The sequence below is a fragment of the Triturus cristatus genome, chromosome 11 (genome assembly GCF_964204655.1).
Source record: "Triturus cristatus chromosome 11, aTriCri1.1, whole genome shotgun sequence".
Classification (NCBI taxonomy): Eukaryota; Metazoa; Chordata; class Amphibia; order Caudata; family Salamandridae; genus Triturus; species Triturus cristatus.
The window spans coordinates 665,849,937-665,861,446 of NC_140594.1; positions in this window are offsets into that span (position 1 = coordinate 665,849,937).

Genomic DNA, 11,510 nt, shown 5'->3' on the forward strand with positions numbered 1-11,510 from the left:
CATGTTCTTTTGCTTTTTTTATGACTCAACAATAGATTTCTTCTGTGTTGTCCCACACGTCTTCTATCACCGTTGCCCTGATCAAGGTGTAGCCTTGTTTGGGCAAACACCGAAACGTGCGTTGGCTCTTATTTTCTCGTGCCCACCAGAAGGTCCCATCTGCCCTTAAGAACTGGGAGCGCACGAGCCTGTTTGAATTGTCATCCAGCTAAATACATACATTGTTGATGTTATTTTTAAATTTAACTGGAAATTACTGTGTATATTTTTTGTATATATGTTTGTTCCGTCCTATACATGAGTATGATGTTTGAATGAATGTGTGTATGTCTGTTTTATGTGTGGGACCTTCACTTATTTGTAAATTGGATCGTATTTTATATTGCTTATCCTTAGTGCAAAGATTATCATCCTGATTTCTGTCATTTAAATAAATTTAGTTTTGTTATATTTTTCCTTTTTGTCTCCTTATCTTCCCGAGTCAGTCTTGGCCCTTGGCTTTTTTCTATAAATCTGACCCATGATTGGGCATATTGAAATCAGTGTAGTGTAGACAGTTGGTTTTGTTCTTCTCTCTTGACAGAGTCAGGTTCTCATCAAAGCATTTAATTAGAGGACTAACTTATGGCATTGGCATCAGCGCTAAACATAGCAGTCAATCAGAGCGCTAAACATCGCATGGACATTGGAGCGCTACACATAGCAACTAATCAAAGCGCTAGACATGGCAGTTAATCAAAGCGCTAGACATGGCAATCAATCAAAGCTCTAAACATGGCAAGTAATCAAAGCGCTAAACATGGCAAGTAATCAAAGCGCTAAACATGGCATTTGATCAGAGCATTAACCATAGCATTTCATTAGAGCATTAAACAGGACCTTTGAGGCAGCTATTCAACAGTCAAGCCGGAATACAACCTTCTGTCAGGTAGGAGTAAAGTAGCTTTGGCGATATCCTGTGCCCTAAAATATCCTGCTCGTTAGGCGATCACTAAGCCCTTCAGAGGGCGAGAGTTAATAAGGCCATTGGCCGGTTTAGTCCCCGTTCCTGGTCAGTGGGGGGCCAACCGGGCTCAACAATAGACTTCCCCGGGGGGAGGGGCGAGCTCCGGGCCTCTCTCTGGCCTCCCGCCCTCCTCACCAGGGGTTACCTGTATCTTCGGCCTCCGGAGGGCCCTTGCGGTGACTGGCAGGCCGGGAGGGGGCTCGCTCTCCTCTGAGCCCCTCCCACCAGTGTCCATGTGCGCTTACCGGCGCTGTCCGGGCTAAGAGGGGGCGTCGTGGGAGAGAAGTGTTGTGGGGCCTCCGGCGGGTCCTGGGCCGGCCGGTGAGCCCCGCGCTGATTGGAGGCCGGTCCCGGGCCCTCCGAGGGCTCCTGGGACCCGGAGACCGGCGGTGATGGCTGTGGTGGAGGCTCGCCCGCAGCCGCCAACACAAGCGCGGCCTGCGGGGGCGCAGCCTCCCACACCACTCTGCAGACGGCGGGGGCGGCGTTACGCAGTCCGCTCCCGTCACGTGACCTGAGGCGACGGCCTCCAGGCCCAGCGAGGCCTACTCGGAATTCCGGCAGCCCTCTCCTTGCAGAGGGCCGTCGCGGGGGCAGACAGGCTCTGGGCCCACACCGGGGGGCGCCCCGGTCGCTATGACGATGGCGGGGCCCTGGAGATGACGGCGGTGCCGGGCTGCGACGGTGAGCGGAGCTACAGCGCCTCAGGGGAGCAGGGCCGGCCACACACGACAGTGGCAGTTCCACTACAGGCAGGTCAGTTCACCCACGCTGGGGCAGGGCAGTTCAGGGGTCCCAGGTGGAGACAGGGAGCGCAAGGATGACACAGCGCTGGTACCTAGTTGATCCCCCAGTGGTCCTGAGGTAACTTTTAGGGGGGTCTTCTTCGGCGCTTGCTGGTTCCTGCGCCCTTAGGAGTTAGTGTCTTGAAGGGGGGGGGGTAGTTTGAGTTGGTGGCTGTAGATAGGTTAGTCAGTCTCTATAGATCGTCCCTGGGTTTAGGATTTTGCTGCAGACCAGCAGAATGACAACCACTTACCAGTGTCTTAACTGGGCGGCTGAGCAGTTCTCTAACTTCACTATAGAGCTGCTCATGACCGGGGCCCAAACTCATTACCGCCTCAGAGCTAGGGATTTTGCCTAGGTGCCTAATTAAGTCCCTAATATGCAATTTTAGTGCTTTAGGGCTTTTTGTGTCATGGTCTCTTGGGATACCATTCATATCAGGAGACGTGTGGGAACTCAGGGTGGTAGTAAATGTATGGCTCGCTGCAGATTCCAGAAATGTGAGGAAAACGTGTGTTTTTACCAAAGTTTGAAGCTTGCTAGGGCTTCTGGGTAAAATGACCTAGTAAGAGCCACACAAGTCACACACCCCTGGACTACTCTGGTTGTTCCAGTATCAAAAATTTGCAGGTTTGCCAGCTTGCCCATGGTGTCGGATGAGCTAGTGCCCAAAATCTACAGCTACTCACATTACAAAAAAGGGTCAGTTTTCAGTGCAAAAATGGGATGTGTCTATGTTTGGGGCCCTTCCTTTCATGGGTATTAGGCCTACCCATACAAGTGAGGTAGCATTTTTATCTAGAGACTTAGGGGAATGCTGGGTGTTAGGAAATGTGTGGCTCTTGTAGATTCCAGCACTTTCTGTCACAAAATTGTGGGGAAAATGTGTGTTTCTTACAAAGTTTGAGCTTTTCAAGGGCTTCTGGGTAAAATTACCTAGTGAGAGTCAGCATGTCACACACCACTGAACTCATCTAGTTGTCAAGTTTTCGTTGTCCGGTTTTCAAACATGTGCAGGTTTGCTAGGTTTCCCTAGGTGTTGGCTGAGCTACGCTCAAAGTCCACAGCTACCCACATTGTAAAAAAAGGGTGCAATATCAGTGCACAAATGAGATGTGTCTGCGTTGCATTTGGGGCTTCTTCCTGTGGCGGGCACTAGGTCTATCCACACATGTGAGGTAGCATTTTTATCGGGAGACTTGGGGAAAATGATGGGTGGTAGAAAATGTGTGGCTACCTGCAGATTCCTGAAGTTTCAGTCACAGAAATTTGAGGAAAAGTTTTGTTTCTTGCCAAAGTTTCATGTTTGCAAGGGCGTCCGGTAAAATTAACTAGTGTGAGCCATGGATTTCATGCACACCTGGACTCCCCTGGTTATCTTTCAAAAACCTTGTGTAAACAAATGCTTTATGTATTTCTCTCCTTCTTTTAGTGTCTGTGTGCAAAGACTCGCCCACTCGTTTTGCTCAACCCAACTCAGACTCCTCTTGTACGCCTAGATCAATGTGTCGTGATGAGGACCCTTAATCACAGATTTACATCACCCCTATCCTCAACTCCTCTTAAGGCATGATCTGTCCTCTGCATCCTGCAATGGAAGAGCTCAGGTCACTTAAATATCCCTGGGCCAATCGCCTGCAGAGACAGCAGCGGAGTGGAAATTCCTGGTACAGTCATTGCACCGCACACAAGTGTTACCACCGGCTACAATAGGATGGGTGCTCGATGATATCATGGGGCAGTGCTTGATTTGTAAAAGAATAAGTGGAATGGTCTAAGGTTTTCCTCAGAAGCCGACAGGCAGAGGTGATGAATGTTGGGATTGCAGATAACCAAGGCGTGTAGTCTTGAATCCTGGTTCCACCTCATGCATCTCTATTGCCCCATCAGACACTCCCTGCCCGTTTATTTCACTCTTGCAGATTCATCCCTGCTTTCCCACGTTGTCACTGTATTCACGCTTTTCTCTTCCTCCTCCTTTCCTTCTTTTGTGTTTTTCTCTTTCTTGCTCTGGTTCAAAGTCTGTTGAGAAAAGATAAGTGCTGGTCGCCAAAAATGTGGAGCGGTGGGCACCATCTCAAATTAAGCACTGCAGGTCCCTTACTAGCCCAGCGTTCTAATGAATCACATATGAGACTACTAGACTGTCCAGCTGACCGTTTCATAATCTCTAATAACAGTGCCAGCAAATTTGGGCGACATTAAACACATCACAGCAAAGTTTCCAGATGGAATTTCAGGGATATTTTAGGAGTCTCCCACCGAGTCTGCTGTTGTAAGTAGGATGATGAAATCCTACGAAACTAGGCACACATCATGTGGATGAACAGGGAGGAACTGAGTTCCACATCTGCTCTACTGCTTGAATCGTCAACGGAAAAACGTTAGTGGGCCTGCACTGAAACTGGAAAGTGTGGAAAAGTACCCTCTGGAAACATGTTAGTGGGACATACAGTGTAAGCCAATGCAAGTGCAGTTGAACTGACCACCCAGCAGACAAAAATGACTCTAGAAACATGCACACAACAGTGCACAAAATATATGACTGGAGGAGTTATTCTTTTGAACACATTTCTGTGGCAAGCTCTCCATACATATAATGGGACTAAGCAAGGGATGTTTTCCTTGCTTCTCTTTTCTTTCATTTGTTAACTTCCACTTTCCTTGTAGCTTAAATGTTAGCATTAATGTAGTAAATAACCCCAAAAATGCAGAGATAGTTAGAGGTTGTAGTTTATTCGATAGGATCCTCCAGCCTCTCACAGTGGTCTGTCAACATTCTAAGCGGAGCTTCAGCTCCAACATTCTAAGCCTGGGCGAGCCCATTAGGGGAGGGAGAAGGGGGGGGGGGGGGGGAAAGGGACAACGGGAAAAGGACCAGATTACAACACATCTCCCTGCGAAACAGAGAAAATTAAACATGAGTTAACATATCAGAGGAACACTTTCCCTTAGCCCAAAAGCCAAAAATAAGAGTTACATTTTACAGTTTCAGTTACAGAATAATGCACCAGGAACAATGTAAACCTACAACAGTTCCTTACAGCTGAAAGCTACTACCCCAAAAGACATGAGAGTGGGACTGGGGAAATTAAGGTCCCATTTCGTAGTCCGATTGCCAAGTTGGAGGTTTACGCACCCTTGTCACTTTGGGTTCCCCACTCGTGGGCGTTACAGGACTACGCTCATTCTCATACATGGGTTTGGCCCCTGTAGTGCTTGGACAACTAGCTATGTTGTCCATACTCCACATGCCTCCGTCTTCCAGCACAACTGTGTTGTTGTTAACCCGAGTTATTCTCAGTGGTTTGGTAAATGAGGAAGTCTTGGATTTAGACAGGGACGGCCTCTTAACCACCACCCACTGGCCTTCATTCCACTTTTTCTGTGAAGCTCCCCATCGACTGTCGTACCTGCGCTTGTACTCTTGTTGATGTTTGTGAGTTTTCTCCAACACCACATCTCTGTCCACCCACACCGGAGTTCCTCCGTTTAGCCAGTTAGGGGTGAGTTTGGAACCAGGGTTCCTGCCTTTGAGAGAAACAAACGGTGACACTCCAGAGACAGCATTGGGCGATGTATGGTATGACCACAGCATTTTCCTAATGGCTTCCTCCACCGGAACCTGGGTGCTCAAAGCAAGCTGGATGGTGTCCTTTAACATCCTGTTTGCCCTTTCCACCAGTCCATTGGCTTTGGGACAGTAGAGTGGGGCCTTGATGTGTGAGATGGACAGCATGGACATGAACTGCTTCATCTCCTCTGAAACGAATTGAACCCCGTTGTCCGTTATTAGGACGCCTGGTATACCCTCCATGGAAAAGACGTCTCTCAAAAAACTCAATAGTGCCGCGGTGGTTATGGAAGAAACCATTCTCGTTACAATCCAATGAGAGTGGTAATCTATGAGGACAAACATGAACCTCTGAGATTGGTTCAGTAGGTTTAGGGGACCAATTATGTCCAATCCCAACTTTTCCCATGGTACGGTGGGGACTTCCACCGGGCTTAACGGTGCTTTGCGAACAACTTTGGTTTTGTCACAACAACCACAGGCTGCACAGTTCTTTACTTGATCCTCCACTAGTGAATCCATTCCGGGAAACCAATAGTGTTGCCTGATTTTGCTTTTCGTCTTGCTCCTCCCTGGGTGGCCCTCGTGGGCAATCTGTACTACTCTTTCATACATATTTTTCGGAGGAATGATCTTGCTTCCTCTACAAATTTGGTTATCAACAATAGATAATTCATCTTGTACTGGCCAAAAATGGCGCATAGACTCCGGCACCTCCTGTTTGCTAGCAGGCCAACCTTTGCTTATCCAATTCCTCAGTGTAGCGAAATCTCTGTCATCACTTATGGATTTCTCCCACTCCTCTCGATTGATTGCTGGAATTTCAACCAACAGAATTGTCTCCTCCGGTGGGTTTTGCATCGGGTTCCCATTGGTCATTGGTAGTCTGGAAAGACAGTCCGCTACCCTATTCTCACTTCCTGGGACATATATCATGGTGTAGTTGAACCCTTGTAGACTCAGCACCCATTTAGAGATACGGGGAGTGGTATTTTCCAAGCGTTTAGTGGAGAATAACGGTAGTAAAGGTTTGTGGTCCGTTCTCAACACAAACGGGATGCCCCATAAGAAATACTTAAAGTGGTTTATGGCCCAGTAGCATGCCAAAGCTTCTTTTTCTATTGTCGAGTAGTTCAATTCTGCGTCTCTCAAAGTTCTGGAAGCAAAGGCGATTACACTCTCTTGACCGTTAGACCTCTGCGTTAGTGAAGCTCCCAAACCCTTCGCGCTAGCATCAGTGGTGAGAGTAGTTTTTGCATTAGGATTGAAAGCACTCAGAATGGGTGCATCACCAATGGCCTCCTTGATGAGTTGGAAAGCTGATTGGTGATCTTGTTTCCACTCGAATTCAACCCCCTTCTTCAGCAACTCTCTGAGGGGACGCACCTGATCTGCAAAGTTTTTGACGAACTTTGACATGTATTCCGCCAGCCCCAGGAATGATTTGAGTTCATCCTTGTTGGTGGGTGCAGGGGCTAGTTTTACAGAGTCCACCAGACTGGATTTGGGTTTGATTCCCTCACTCGAGATGGTGTGACCTAGATAAACTACAGATTCCACCCCAATTTTACATTTGTCCTTCTGAGTGGTGAAACCTGCCCTACTAAGTCTGGTCAACACTGCTTCCAGAGTTTTATTGTGTTCTTCAACTGACGAACCGTGAATCAAGATGTCGTCCTGGAAACAGAGAACTTTTCCCAAACCTTGTAGTATGTGTTGCATGACGCGTTGAAACACCGCTGCCGCCGATGCCAGGCCAAAAGGCAATCTGGAAAACTGATAAGCTCCATGCGGGGTTATGAATGAAGTGAGGGGCTTCGAATCCGGGTGGAGAGCGACTTGGTGGTACGCCGAAGATAGGTCTAGGACAGTAAAGACTTTGGCTCCATGGATGGCGGACAGCATTTCGTTGATGTTGGGGAGGGGATGTCGGTCAACCCAAATGTTAGAGTTCAAGTCCCTGAGGTCAACACACAGACGGATCCCCTTGTTACCCCCTTTGGCTGCTACCACAATGGGCGCCAACCATTCAGAGCTCTCAATCCTCTCGATGATCTTACACTCTTCCAACCTGTCCAGCTCCTTCTTAAGCGGTTCCCTCGTCAACAGCGGGATAGACCTAGGTTTGTGGATGATGGGTCTAGCATTGGCTTTAAGTTTGATTTTGTGGAGGAAGCCTTTCAGGAGTCCGAGCTTGTCCGTAAACACCTCTGGGAAACGATTGCAGACTTCCATTCCAACACTGGCCCTGTCGATCAGGTACACCGGTTCCGTCGCGTTGGGGTCCAGTTTGATTCCTAAATCCTTTTGGTGTTTCCACCCTAGTAGGTTGGACCCGTTCTTTGTGATGTAGACCTTTCCCACGGTTGATCTGTCCTTAAAATTGATGTTCATGAGCCGCATTCCTACCAGTGGTATGGGATCCTGATTATAACCCCCTGGTTTAATGTCTGGAGCTAACAGACTATACACTCCTGTTCCCGACTTAGCCCGAAACGTGGCTTCATTGACGAGTGTATATGGGGAACAGGAATCAGCGTAGACCTCATACTTGACGTTGTCCAGAAATATTTCACATTTGGGGTAGGAAATGCCGTTGCTTTCTGAAACATTGGAAACTTGGAACACTATATCCTCGCTAGGTAGTTGTTGTTCCTGCTCACTGGCTATCATGTGGGTGACACTGTTTTTCGCATTGTGGCATAGTTTGGAGAAGTGGCCTCTTTTCTTGCACTTGCTGCATATAACACCCCTTGCAGGACAGCTAACGCTGTTTGCTAGATGATTGGGATTTCCGCATCTGTAACATTTCAACTTGTTCCCCGATGCAGTATGTACTTCAGTACTGGAAGATGAAGGTTTGTGTTTGTGGTCTTTAACGGAGATCTTGTGTACACTGCTCTCCGCAACTTGTTTTACTTCCACGGCTTCCTTCATTTCATTCATGCAATAAGCTGTATGCTCTATGCTCTTAGCAATATCAATAGCACGTTTTAAATCAGGGGCTTCTGCAAGAAGTCTTTCTTGGATCTTCTTGTTACTGGTACACCTTACAAGCTGATCTCTAATTAGTGACTCCGTTAATACACCAAACTCACACGTAGAGGCTAAACCCCTCAGAACAGCAATGTAATTTATCACCTTTTCGTTCTTTCCCTGAATACGCATAAAAAATTTGTGGCGTTCCAACACAATATTAATTTTATCTCCGAATTGAGCTTCCAATTTCAACAATGTTAACTGATATACATCATGTTGGACATCTCCCTCGCCCCCCACTCCCTCATTAGCATTTTCAACAATAGCATCAGGCAAATCATCAAAGATATCCCTCCCATGCTTTCCCAGATTGTGTAGTAGGACATGTTGTTTACGCACTGCAGAAAACCTGTCCCCCCCAATGGCAATAAGGTAAGACTCAAACAGGTTTACCCATTTTTTCCAGGGAATAGTAGGATCCCCGCTCTCATCCAGGAATGGAGGGGGTTGGGACATAGCAAATGCGGACATTATGAAGAACAGAGAGGAAGAGAAATGTAGAAGAGGGGAGAAAAGGACTAAAGAAAGAGAAGTGAGGAAAAAATGAAGTGAGGAAACGAAAGAAACGGGTGGTAGACTGGTACTGGATGACAATAAAGGAATAAGGGAAATAGTTACAAAACCAGTTGTACACCCCAATGTGCAATTGAAAAGGACCCAAGGAGAAAAACACAATGCAGAAGAAACAGAAACTTGCGTGTGCTGAGCCTGTCAGCGAAAAAACGAGGCAGGCCAGAAGATCTTGAAAAACTAGAGAAATGAGTTAATCTTTTCCAGCAGGGGGAGCAGTCCTGAAGAAAATAAGGAGCAGTGTCTTTCCACGGAGCGGCCTCTGAGGAATTCAGTCAGAGGAGGGGCGGAGACACCAGCACTAGGAGGAACGAAGGACGCTACACTGACGAGACAGGAAATCAGAAGGAGACCTCATCGCTGAGGAAAGGCAGCTCACGCGTAATTGGCACACAGCTTCTCCCACAACGTGGCGCTGAAAGCGAGAACCAACAGCAGCTTGCTCCGAATTCCAGTCGTCCCAGGAGCGCTCGAGGGTCTCCGAGTACCACACCAACTGTCGCGCAAGAAATGCCAGCTCAGCGCCGAACACCTAGGAGCTCACACCACCGTAGTATGGTTCATCGGGAGGGGAGCCGGGGAGGCGTCCCAATATGGAGCGGCGGAAAGCAGGCAACCGATCACCACAGCTGACCAGGAAATGAGGAAACCAGCGCAGAAGCCTCACAGTGAAACTCTCCACCACGGGGTCAGCAGCGCCGAGGGTGTATACCGCATACAAATCCCTCTTGAGGCGGCCAGTGAGGTGGAACGGGATGCAGAGGGGCGACAACCAGCAGGAGAGTCCGATGAGAGGCAGCAGAATACTGGGGGAAGGATCCGGACCGTCCCCAGTACGGTGAGTTATATCGTCGCCAAATTAATGTAGTAAATAACCCCAAAAATGCAGAGATAGTTAGAGGTTGTAGTTTATTCGATAGGATCCTCCAGCCTCTCACAGTGGTCTGTCAACATTCTAAGCGGAGCTTCAGCTCCAACATTCTAAGCCTGGGCGAGCCCATTAGGGGAGGGAGAAGGGGGGGGGGGGGGAAAGGGACAACGGGAAAAGGACCAGATTACAACAATTAGGTTATAAAGTATTTGCTTCGAAAAATACCTTTACTTCATCACTGTTAAAGGCCGCTGTTTGGCGGACAAAGTTCATATATTAGTGGCACATAGAAGTGTATATCATAGTGCAGGCCTGCCAACCAGCAGAGACATGTCTCATCTGAGAGGAGGTGGGGGCTGAACAGTGTGGGGTCTCTAAAGGGTTTGGGCCTTAAGCCAATTAGTTTTACGAGAAGTGAGGGGCGTTGTCATACAGAGCAGGTAGAGTTTTGTGCTGAGAAATGACACTGGACACTACCCCAACCCCAAAACAAAAGTTTCAGGGCTGACACTAATGTACTGGAGGGGTTTGTGAAACCCCTCATGTACATCAGCAGTGCTTAGCTTCCAAACATGGGCTGGAAACTCACAATGCTCATGGGTTTCCATCTCATGTTATCTCCCACTATGTGATATCGGGAGGTAATGTGGGCAGAGCCGATAATGTGTGACACAAGGTGGGGCCAAGGTGGGGCCATGTATGTTAGTGTAAAAGCCTGAGCTCATTTACACATTTATCTCCAGAGGGACGACCTTTCTAGAAGCATGAGAGGTGAAGCGAGAAAATCACTTGTTAGTATCTCAATACAATGCAACCAATGTGGTTACACAATAAGTCACTCGACAACTTAATTGGCGTTTTGTAGGGTTTAATTATAAATTTAAAAAATAAAACAATGTAGATCAATCTCAACATAATCATATTGAAGTACAGAGAAACCAAGTCAAGTCCTGAAGAGATTCACCCTATATTATACAAAGCAAACAACTAGCTCTAGGATGGTAATGCAGATGATTAGTGTAGGAAAGCAGGATCTGCTTCTTATGGTTACCCCCACTTTTTGCCTCATGTTACATTGTTTTGACTAGTCTGACTGGAATCCTGCTAATCAGGTCCCCAGTCTATCTGCTTTCACCCTATAATGTTAAGTCATGTACTTAGGTACACTCCAGATTTGATACTGGGGTACCCTTGTCAGTCCTTAGTATATGGTACCCATGTACCTAGGACATAGGTACTCCAGAGGCCTCTCATGGGCTGAAGCATGTATTATGCCACCCATGAGAGGTCATGCAAAATGGATCTACAGGCCTGCCATTTCAGCCTGTGTAAGTTGGTGCATGCACCACTTACTTAAAATATAGGTTTACTATATCTAAGTGTCACTATACTTAAAACCTATAACTCACCCCTATAGCAGACCTTGACAATCCTGAAGGCAGAGTGCCTGGTTCTAAGTGAGAGGGTGCCACTGCATGAGCAGGACACCCCTGCAGCCTACGGAGTCCATTCTCCCGGGTTGTTAGTGCTGCAGCCATTTACGACATATAGAGTGGCATTATGCGACCGCGTGTTGACCAATCATACTCCACACTGGTAACCGGTGTGGGAGGTATGATTACACCCCTCAGAAACGAGCTTTGTGAGGTCCCTGGTGTTCCCTG